Source organism: Papaver somniferum, unplaced genomic scaffold, assembly GCF_003573695.1.
Source record: "Papaver somniferum cultivar HN1 unplaced genomic scaffold, ASM357369v1 unplaced-scaffold_25, whole genome shotgun sequence".
Taxonomy (NCBI): domain Eukaryota; kingdom Viridiplantae; phylum Streptophyta; class Magnoliopsida; order Ranunculales; family Papaveraceae; genus Papaver; species Papaver somniferum.
Genome location: NW_020635485.1, coordinates 30,943 through 43,114, shown reverse-complemented (window position 1 = coordinate 43,114; position 12,172 = coordinate 30,943).

Below are 12,172 nucleotides of genomic sequence, written 5' to 3'. Positions count from 1 at the left end.
CCCCCCCCCCCCCCAAAAAAAAAAAAAAAAAAAAAAAAAAACCTCCTCTACTACTTCATTCTAATTTTCTCTCTAAATGATTTCTAAAACCCAACTTATAACTAAATCAACTAACTAATCTAACTAATTTACTAATCTAATCATTTTAATTAAATTAGAGTTAATCATTATGGGGGGCATTTTAGCCATTCAGAAAAGTCTAGGTTAAGGGGTGGCTTGGATTTACTTCATAATGACCTGATTTTTTCTTATTGGGTACACCCCAATTAGTTTGGGTATATCCCAATCAAGCCAGATTATTAAACCCGGTATTTTTAGGGGCAACCCCAAAAGAATTAGGGGCGACACTCAAAGACAAAAAATGTCATCCAAACGTAAATCTAAGCTACCCCTTATCTTCGATTTATCGAAATGGCCAATATGCCCTTGAATAATCGGGAGCCTACACCATAATCGGCAGGTTAGAGGTGAATCGGTAGGTTCAACTGAAACACTACCTACCGATTATTGTGTAGATACTTCCGCCAATAATCCTTATTATAATTGGTAGCTTATCCAAGTTGTAAAACTTCTGATTATTAGGATCCCCATATTCGACGTTGGCCAAATTCCATAGGTTTTGAGGGGTGCAGAGCCATCCATAACCACTTGGATTGAGCTGTGGGGTAGCCATAATCGGAAGCCATATAGGTTACAAACCCTACCGATTATAAGTTGCCCCAAAATGAGTATTTTCTAAAATCCTTCACGTAATGAATTTTGAAATCTGCAATAATCGGTAGGGTATACAACTAAAAAACCTACCGATTATAACGAGCCTCAGATCCAACCTTTGTCATATTTCATAGTTTTTGAGTGTACACAACCATCCATAACCACTTGGTTCGTGTTTTGGATGCAACATTAATCGGGAGTTAAATATATTACCAAACCATCCGATTATAAGTTGCCCCAAAATGAGTTTTTTCTAAAATCCTTCATGCAAGGGAATTTGAAATCTATCATTATCGGTAGGGTATCCAACTTAACAACCTACCGATTATAAGAAGCCCCAAATCAAACCCTTGCCAAATTCCATAGGTTTTGAGTGTACAGAGTCAGGCATAACCATGTGGTTCATGATTTTGATGAAGCCATAATCGTAAGGCAAATAGGTTTCACAACCTAACAATTATAAGTTGCCCCAAATTCAGATTTTGAAAGCTACCATAATCGGTAGATATTCCAACTAAAATACCTACCGATTATTGATTTATCCACATTCAACCTTCGTCAAATTAGCCGTTGCAGTTTAAACCAAATTTCAAAAATGGTCGTTGGAGTTTTTGGGAAAAAGAAAAAGAGTCGTTGGACCCTAAACATATATAAATAAACTCATCTCTATCACCCCAATTGCACCAAACTCTTTCCTCTCTTCAGTTCTAATTTTGAAAACCAAAAACATGGATATTGCTTTTGCCGAAGAATAAGATTATGCTATTTATAGAGCGTGGCTTGTGGTAACTGCTCATGATCGTGTTCACAAGCTCCACAAACGGGAATCCAAAGAGAAGTTATGGAACCGTATTTTAATGGTATTTGAGGCGTTATATGGTAATCGTATTCAAAGATCATCCAATGACATTAAGATGAGAAAGAAAGCGGTCAACAAGGAGATTGACAAACTTGAAGATGAGGAACGATTTGTTAGGGACGCTTTTTATTGGTGGACATATGAAAAATGAGTAAGTATCTTTATAACTCCGATTCATATTAACATAAGTTAGTACTAACTTGTTACTCATTCGTAATGTCAGAGAAATCTTGTTGATCGTCGGTATATGGACCTCTACGGGAAACGAATTGAACATGAAAGATGTTACAAAATCAAGAGGGACAATTTATGTGGTCACTGGACGTTATGATATTTTTAAATACTTTTATGGTCAATTAGGAGTATGGATTTAGGTGCTTTTAACGTGATTGTGACGTTAAGGTCTTTTCAACTTTATGTAATGCATGTAATCAGATAGTTAAACAAGCTGCCAATTCTAATATTCGGGTATATTATTAGTCAATTTTCTTTCCGATTATGTTGTTGTTTGGTTCCAGGAAACTGATCTTTTTCACATAGAATAATCGGTAGGAAAATATACACCAAACCTACTGATTATATCAATCGTAAACCAAGGAGTGATTTTCTTTCCGATTATGTTGTTGCTTGGTTCCAGGGAACAAAGTTTTTTCACATAGAATAATCGGCGGAATAATATAAACAATAACTACCGATTATCATAATAGTAAAAAAATGAGTGATTTTGTTTCCGATTATGGTATTGTTTTGTTCCAGGAAACAAAGTTTTCTCACATAGAATAATCAGAAGGGTAATAAACATTAAACCTACCGATTATTATAATTAGAAAGTCATGATGCACATTTACCTTCCGATTGTGGTGTTGTTTGGATACAGAAAACAAAGTTTTCTTTACACAGAATAATCAGAAGAAAAGTATATTAGAAATCTTCTGATTCTGACGAAATATTTTGCAAATTCCCCAGAATCGGTAGGTTAATAATATATAAAGCTCCCGATTCTGACCAAAAAATGCAAAATCCCCAGAATCAGAAGGTTCATATATAAACTTAGCTTCCGATTGTGTTCCAAAATTCAACAGTTTCATGTCTCTTCATGTGATTCGCTTGCGAGTCATCGTTAAATGCATAAACATAACAACATAACGTAACAACTAATAATCCGACACAAACTTTGAAAACGACGTAATCCGACATAAATCCATAAAGTTAACGAAAACATTGAGAGTTTACAACATCGAAAGTTTACTTGTTCCTTTTTGCTTGGATTTTGCAACCTTTACCACCTCTACGACGTGGACCAACATCGTCATTGGTTTCATCGACTCGAGTGCTCGATGATGCCCAAGGTCTTTTTTTCACAATCTTATTAGGTTGCTTTCCATTTTACCCAAACTGAGATGCATAATCTTCATTTCCAATGTTATCAATCAACTATTGGTGCTTTTTTATCTTCTCAAGTGGCACAGGCTCTCCGAATTTATGCAATTAGTGCACCATTTGGACAAACTCTTGAACCTGCTCATCTATTTTAAAACATAGCATACCATCAAACGTTTATTACTCTATTTTGACACATAATATTAAACTAAACTAAGAAAACAATACGTACCAATCTTTCATAACCCCCAGGTTTCTATTTGAGGATACCCTTGTACGAAGCTGGCTTTGGTTTAAGATCACGGATTACACGAATGTGAGAAACATCCCGGTACCATTCCATATAGTTGGGAGCATTTTCAAAACCTCGGTTGGCTGGCTTCCTTGGTTGACCAAGTAATGCGCCCTTCTATCCCAATGGAATTTACAGGATGGCTAATTCTAACCCTCGCGCCTTTCTCAACTCTTCCATCAACCACCCATGGCATGTCGTGCCGCAAGAGTATTCATGCACTTTATTGAGAGGATCCAAAAGTTGTAAAAGGTAGGCGTCGGCCCGATTTCCACCGGTATTGGGGAAAACGACACATCCCAATACACATAGGAGATATGCGGTGGTCGCGTGGTTGACTTGCGCATCGGTTAAGGTTCCTTTCTCTTCTTTTTCCTTGGTTCCCTTGAACATATCCATCAGAGTACTAATGTTGAACTGTCTAGTTCTATACTTCATGCATATATTGAACTCAGTTGTTGGTGTTTCTTCATCCCAACCCAAACACTTTTAAATTAGAGCATAAAGTTTGCTCCATTCCAACTGCTTTATGAACTCATCCCTAACACCTTTGCCGTGGACAAGGAGTTTAAGAATCTACACAATATCATCTGGGTAATCGTCTTCTCCCCAAACGGCATATGTAAGGTGTCTGTCTTACCCGGTCGTGTTCCAACATTGAGTTCTCCGCAACATCATCCAACCATGAATTTGCAATAATGGTCTTGAACCTTTCACATTCATCCTTCAAAGGCCAATCTAGCATTTTAGTTGGTGCGACGGTCGGTTTGAGTAAAAGAACCGCATCGGAATGATACTATTAAACACATGACAAGTTAAAAAATAAAATTAGAATAACCTAAAACTATAACCCTTAAAAGTATTACGAAGAAAAACATAATAGGTTAATAAAAATGTATACGATAATTACCTCGGTTTCATATATTTCTTTGGCCCAAGAGTTTTTGTATCCAAATAAAAATTCTCCTCCATCCTCCGGCAGCCCAAGGATTATACCTTCTGGAATATCCTTCACCTTCAGTTCATCTGCGACAATGTGTTGCGCTTTCTTTCGAAGATGATTTTTATTTTCGGCTTCTCCTTCTTCTTGAGCACCACTAGGTTGTCCTACTTCTTCGGGTGCTTGTATTTCAATTTCTGGTTGTGATGCTGGACCACTTGGTTGAACACCTTCTTGATCTGGTTGTGATTGAGAGGCACTTGGATGAACACCTTCTTGAGCTGGTTGTGATTGAGAGACACTTGGTTGAACACCTTCTTGAACCAGTTTTGACTGAGGGGCACTAGGTTGAACAGCTTCTTGATTTTCTTGTTGAGTTCCATGTAGATCACTTGAAGCAGCTTTAGCAGTCCTAGATCTCCTAGCACTAGCTGTCAGGTTGATACACATTTTCTTCCTTGCACTAGCTAAGACAATTGCATCTTCATGTTTTTTACCTCGCATATCCCTAAACAACAACAGAAAGTGTAACAGGTTAGTAAACTCTATAATCGGTAGTTAATGTAAAACCAAACTTTCTGAATATATATATTCGGTAGGTTGAGTAAACCATTAGCCTCCGATTGTGCATAATCAGAAGTCCAGTTCACCAAAAACCCACTGAATACGAATAATCGGAAACAAAAGAATTTTTTGGTGTTCGAATATGTTTATCTACACAAAATAATTGAAAAATAATAAAAAATATACCCTTCTGAATAAAAAACATTTTAGCACCTTTTTTTCTACCAAGCCCAACCGACAATGAATTTGATGCTAATTTTTTAATGTCATGTTCTTCTCAAAATCCTCTACACTCCACCAAAAATGGGAGCAATCCAAGATGTATAAGACCATCATATACCATTTTAAATATCAACCGTTGAAGATTAAAGATTAAAATTAAAATTTGTGGATGGTGAAGTTTCGTATTTCAGAAAAATTTCATTTTTGATAGGAATGTAGATATTTATAAGAGGAACATGTCATCAGAATCTTAGCTTCAAATTCATTTCCGATAGGGTTTGGTAGAGATTTATAAAATTATGTCATTATAACAATCTTATTGGATCCTTTCCCTTTCATATTTACATGAGATTTACCAGCTAGCTTAGCTAATGCATCCCGCTTGCCTATCATATTTTCCATTTATATACACACATTTATAATCTTGGATTATACAAGTGAGGAAATGTTGATTTTATAAATTGTTTATAATGAGAAATTTTGTCCAGTGCAATGCATAATGAACTTCATTAATAGCCTGAAGTAGAGAGAGATTCTCTCAAGCATAGATAACTTTCTCCAACTAGAGAAAGTTAGACCACTTATTGGCTGAAAGCACGGACTGAGCTTCAGCATATACTAACGAGTCTGCATAACTTATCCAGCATCTAGGTTCCCCCGAAAACTCTGTTGGCTTCGCTGCCTACAAGATTGGAACTGTTAGTTCTGGAAGCATCAACGAACATAAAATCACATTTTGTATGTCTCATAAGCAAATCATATTCTCTGAAAACTTCGAGGACTATTAAGTTCCCAATATACTAGTTTGACTTTTGGCTTGATACCGAAAAACACATTGCTGACTCATTTTCATGCCACACATAAACTAGTAGACCATCTCCTAAAGGGCATATGATTTCTATTTTGGAGATGTTTCGGGACAAAACTCTTCCTTTAATCTACTGATATACTCCCTATAATTTTAAAAAAGATATATTATAGCTTTTTCAATCTTGATCAAAGTCATATATGTTAGAATTGTCGATGTTTAGGAAGGTTCCAGAATTTTCTAGAATCATCTAGGTTTTTTCTTATTTTGGTATAGTCAGAGGTTTCATATTTTAGTTAAACTCAAGGTTTCCTTTCTTATCTATGTTTAGGTTTCCTAGTATAACTCATATACTTGGAAGACAAGTTTGTAACCTATATAAATAGGTGTACAAGTGTTAGGGAAAACACACACACCACAGAATTTAGAGGAGTTCTCACAATTAGAGAATTTTAGGGTTTAGAACGTTTGTTCATAAAGAATTAGTTTGGTGTTTGTGAACAAGAACCTGCTGCTCATAGTTGTGGTTTAATTCTATGTAATTTGTTATAATAACAGTTGATCGTAGCCGTCTGTGGACGTAGGCATCTTTCCGAACCACGTTAAATCTTGTATCTTTCTTTGTTTCGTTTAGTGCATCTTATTTCTATTTTCTTTAGTTCTACATTGATCCAAAGAACTTTTAGTGTCTTGTGAGGTTAATCATAAGGCATTAATCCTAACAAGTGGTGCGGTGAGCGTGGAGAGGATCATAGTTAGAAGTGAAGATGTTTAGTTCTACATCAAGTGGATTTTCGAAGGTGCATGGATTTGATATTATCAAGTTCAATGGGAAGAATAATTTCACATCATGGAAAACTAATGTAAAAGATATTCTTGTTAGTACGAAACAAATCAAAGTTATCAAGGTGAAGCCAGCAACGTTACCAAAGGATTGGACTGATGAGAAGTGGGCTGACCTTGATTTGGAGGCGTGTTCAACTATTCGTTTATGTTTGTCAAGGGAGATCACTCATAAATTTTCGAGTGAAACCTCTGCAAAGACGTTGTGGGAGAAGTTAGAGAAGCTTTACTTATAAAAGGATTTGACTTTAGAACTTTACCTGAAGCGTAGACTCCATGCCTTTAGGATGTCTCCAGGTAAGTCTATGATTGATCATATTAATGAGTTTAATAGGATCTGTTCAGATTTGTCCAATATCAATGTCACTATCTCTGATACGGACAAATACATGATACTATTATGTTCTTTGCCTCCGTCGTATGATTCTTTCTTTGACTATTTGTTGAATGGGAAAACCGATGAAGACGATGATGATGAAGAGAAGTTGTTTTTCGATGATGTGGTCTCTGCTTTACAAGCTAAGGCATTAAGGAAGCAAGAGTTCAGCGATGAAGCACAAGTCGAGGGCTTGTTTGTTGATAGAGGAAAGAATGGTAATGGTAATAGGAAGTCAAAGCCAAAGAATCATTCCAAAAAGAGCGATATTGAGTGTTACTATTGTCGGAAAACTGGTCATATTAGGGCTGATTGTCTCAAGCTTAAGGAAAGAGATGAGAAACGTGAGAAATCAGATTCGAAGAATGTTGTTGCTTCAGTTGCTAAAGGAAGTGAAGTTTTAGAAAACCCAATGTGTGGTTTTGATGAATAAGTGTTAACCGTTACATCAAAGAGTTATCTCAATGATAGTTGGATGCTTGATTCCGGTGCTTCGTATCCTATGTGTCCTTCAAAGGATTGTTTCACTACTTATAGAGAAGTGAATGGTGGTACTGTTATGATGGGCAATTCTAATGCCTGCAAAACAGTTGGAGTTGGTACGGTACAGGTTCGTTCGCATGGTGTTATCACACCACTTTCAGAGGTTAGACATGTTCAAGATTTGAGGAAGAGTTTGATTTCGTTAGGAGTACTTGAATCACTTGGATACAAGTATATTGCTGAATATGGATTCTTGAAGGTATCCTATAATGATAGTTTGAAGATGACTGGTGAAAGACATGGTAATTTATATTTTCTAAAAGGAGATATAGTTTATGGCGGAGCTATGGTTTCTCAATCAATTGATGAGAAACAGGTGGAGTGAACACTTTTATGACATATGCGTATTGGGCATATGAGTGAGAAAGGTATGTCGGTGTTGAGTAGTAAAGGCTTGCTTGGAGGTGAGAAGACATGCAAGCTTTATTTATGTGAGCATTGCATCTTTGGGAAGCAATGTAGGAGCAGTTTTGGTACCGATGTACATCACACACAGGGTATGTTAGATTACATCATTCGGATGTTTGGGGTCCCTCTCGTATGGTTTCTAAGGGAGGTGCTAGGTGGTTTGTGACCTTCATCGATGACTTTTCGAGGAGAGTTTGGCTTTACACCATGAAGCATAAGAATGAAGTCACCGAGGTGTTTAAGAAGTGGAAGACCATGGTACAGAAACAACTTGGTCGTGTGGTTAAGAAGATACGTTCCAATAATGGCGGTGAATATATCGAAGACCCACTAAAGAAGTTTTGTGAGGAACAAGGTATCGTTAGGCACTTCACAGTTAAGGGTACACCACAGTAAAATGGAGTAGCGGAGAGAATGAATCGAGCGTTACTTTAGGAAGGTTCCAGAATTTTCTAGAATTTTACAGCGGATGACACACCTCGACTTTCAATTGCAAATGTTAATCTATTGTAGGAGTCTGAATTATCAATTGCAAATGTGTAATTAGTTGATATATTCCAACCTTTCTTAGTGCATTTACAGGATTATAAAGAAGATCTCAAGAACTACCCAGAGGACACTCCAAGGGATGTTATTAATGGTTGCATCCTGAAGTTGTGCCGGGCTCTTGTGCACTCAACAGATAAAGGAAATATCAAGGAAGGAATACAAAAGCTTGAAGGTGAAATGAGAAAATTTCAGTTATAAACAGTTCTAACATTTTCTGTCGATGTTGAATAACTGTACTTTGTATGCTAAATCAAGCAAATTGAAATAGTTTTCTCGCTCTCGGCTGGATTTTAGTGCTCACTACCTAGTTAAAACTGGTAATTTGTTTTTGTAGGCGGTCTTAGGGGTGTACTGGGTGAACTTAGCGCAGTTCAAAAGAGAGAGATGCTTTATCTTCTCGCAGTTGGACATTACAGAGATGGTGACTATGCAAGTAGCTTATCTTACTTGAACCAATGTTTGGAGGTTTGATCTCATCTCCCGCATCTTTATGTTAACCATAAGGAGTTGTGGACTAAAAACAACCATCCACCAGTAAATATTTTTTTCTCTTTTAATCTCTAATGCTTACCTCTAAGTTAGAAGGTGGAGTGATGTAGGATCACAGATAGCTATCTTTTCTTTATTTGTTTTGAGTTATTAAATTGTTAATATGTCACGTCTCTATCATGCGGCTTTCTTATTGATTAAACTCTTTTATAGGTAGTTTTTATTAATCTTCTTTCATAGTCGTCTTTCTGCAAGGGAACTCTTCTTTATTCTACGTTCTGTGTGAATCAGAATCTGGTTTTCATCTTACCTATTACTGCGCCATGATGGAGGAATATGTTTCGTCCTCCTTCCACAACATTGTCCAGTGGCACAACATTGCGTGTTATCCTGCACATTTCTGTGATGTGTTAAGAGGGTTGACCCCAGCCATACTATGTATGTCAAAGACAACATCTATCTTAAAAATTTAAGTTATACAGTTTCTCTTGCTAGAGCTGATATTTATGCAGCCTATATTCACCTCTAGTTGCAGTAAAATTTCTTTCGAAATGATCTTTCATGGCACCGTTGATCTTCCGAAGAGCTTCTTAGTTTATCTTTAATCTTGAGCCTTTTTCTTTTTGTATGTTAATTTTGTGACTTGGCATGCCAATGTGTTTACCGTACATGAGTGTGCATAAACGACGGATTAATAAGAGTACGATTGATTTGGATTTGTAGATTGCACCCCGCTTCAACTAAGCATTGACCCTGAAGAAAAAATTTGGATCGGTTCTCTGGTTTCTCATTGGGGGAGAGCACCATTATCGTGATATCTCTGATCAAAACAAAAAAAAAAATATTATCGTGATATGATTCTTGTAAGTTTTTTTGTCGTTTAAGTTATTGTTATTTCAGAGTTTTAAGGCTCATTTCCTGATTCAAGGTTTCTCTCTATCTGATCTTTCTTTTTTATGCTTATATTCACATTTGCTATTTATTACTGTACTGGAAAATGGCGTTTTACCTAACCTCAACACATCAAAAATGATAACTACCAAGAATTTTTGTTTGGTTTAGCCAAAGTGTTCTGAGACCTGCAATGAATTATCAAGGATCATAAATTATGTCTATGATAATGCTTTTGTAGTCTACTTCTCGGCAACCCAATTTTGTGGTGACAGTATCCTGTGTTGCTTAGTCAGCTTTTTTAACCCTTTGCTGGCTAAGAGGTTGATAAATGATAACTTTTAGTTGAGGGTCATATCTGTTGGTTTAAATTGTTCACTCTGTAACAATCGTTTGCTCTACAACCATCTGTTTTCAGTGCTGTATGTAGGTTTTTGAAGGATAATCACTTTCTTGGATTGAACTTGTAATATATCTGTTAGATTTTGTAAAACACATATATCAAAATAGTTCGTGTCTCTTTCATTCATTCATTCAATCTGCCTCTTATACAAGATACACAACCCTAGTTTTAGACCCTAGAGTTCGACCTTACAATGGACTGTCCATAACAGTTTAGGCATTGGACTGTCCATAACAGTTTTGATAGTAGACTGTGAAGATGGGTCTTAATCTGGAGACTGTGAAGATGGGTCTCAATCCAACAGTCTCGACCCCATATATATAACTCTCCTAATACCCTCCCTCAAGACGGAGCATGGAGATCACACATGCCCATCTTGGAAATAAGAAACTGAAACTGAGCTTTCCCTAAAGATTTAGTAAAAATATCCGCCAATTGCACTGTTGTAGGGGTGTAAGAAGGCGTAATAAGCTTCTGCATGATAGCATGTCTAACCAGATGACAATCAACTTCAATATGCTTTGTTCGTTCATGAAAAACTGGATTCTGAGCAATATACAAAGCCGATTGACTATCACAGAGAAGACGCATTCCATGTGGATGATGAACTCCCAAATCACCCAGTAATTTTTTCAACCATTTTAATTCACACGTCGCCGCCGCCATAGATCTATATTCCGCTTCAGCTGACGAACGAGAAACAGTATGTTGCTTCTTAGTTTTCCAGGATATTGGAGAATACCCAAGAAGAACAAACCAACCCGTCAACGAGCGTCTAGTTAAGGGACAACCAGCCCAATCTGAGTCACACCATCCTTTCAAATTAATACCACTATCAGAGCGCAACAGAATTCCCTGCCCAGGATTCTTCTTCAAATATCGAACCACACGAAGAGCCGCTTCCCAATGTGCTATTCTCATCATACTTCTCTGTGTAAATCCATTTACTACCAAGAGCTTTCTTTCCCGGCGGTAATTCTTCTAATTCCCATGTTCCTTGTTCTTCCAAAGCTCGTATTTCTTCTGCCATTGCCTTACGCCATCCTGGATGCTTCATGGCTTCTTTGAAATTTTTAGGCGCATACCCAGCAGTAATTGCTGCAAGAAACTTTTTATGAACTGTAGAGAATTTATCACAACTAACATAATACGTCAAAGGATACGGCGTACCTGAGGATGATGATTGTGGAGAGTGAGCATGAGATGGACTATTTTGTCGTACAGTGTGCGTTACAAAACCTTTGAGCCGACTAGACGGAATCTTCTGTCTCCTTCCTTTACCCATACTAGCTTCCGTCACTTCCTTCGAGACCACAGGGTTCTCAGTAATATATTCTGGGTTCTCAGTATCATCTTCCGGGTTCTCAGTAATGTCTTCCGGGTTCTCAGTAATGTTTTCTGGGTTCGCAGTAATACCTTCCTGGTTCCCAGTAATATATTCTGGGTTCACAGTACTGTCTTCCGGGTCCTCAGTAATGTATGTTGGGTTCTCAGTAATATCTTCTGGGTTCTCTTGCTGCACTATTTCTTCATCATCACTCCAACACACGTCATTATTAGCCTGAACTATCTCAGTTGGCTGATCAGGTACCCTAGATATGTAAGGAAACTGATGTTCATGAAACTCTACATCCCTTGAAACTAAAAATTATCTTTTATCTAAGTCATATACTTGCCATGCCTTCTTCCCAAAAGGATAACCCAGAAAGACGCACTTTCTTCCTCGACTTGCAAACTTATACCCTTTACTACTTTGATCATGTGCATAACACAAGCAACCAAATACTTTCAACTGACTATATGGTGCCGGTTTCCCAAATAGAACTTCATATGGAGTTTTGTTATTTAGAACCGGTGTAGGCGTTCGATTAATCAAATACGCTGCTGTCAA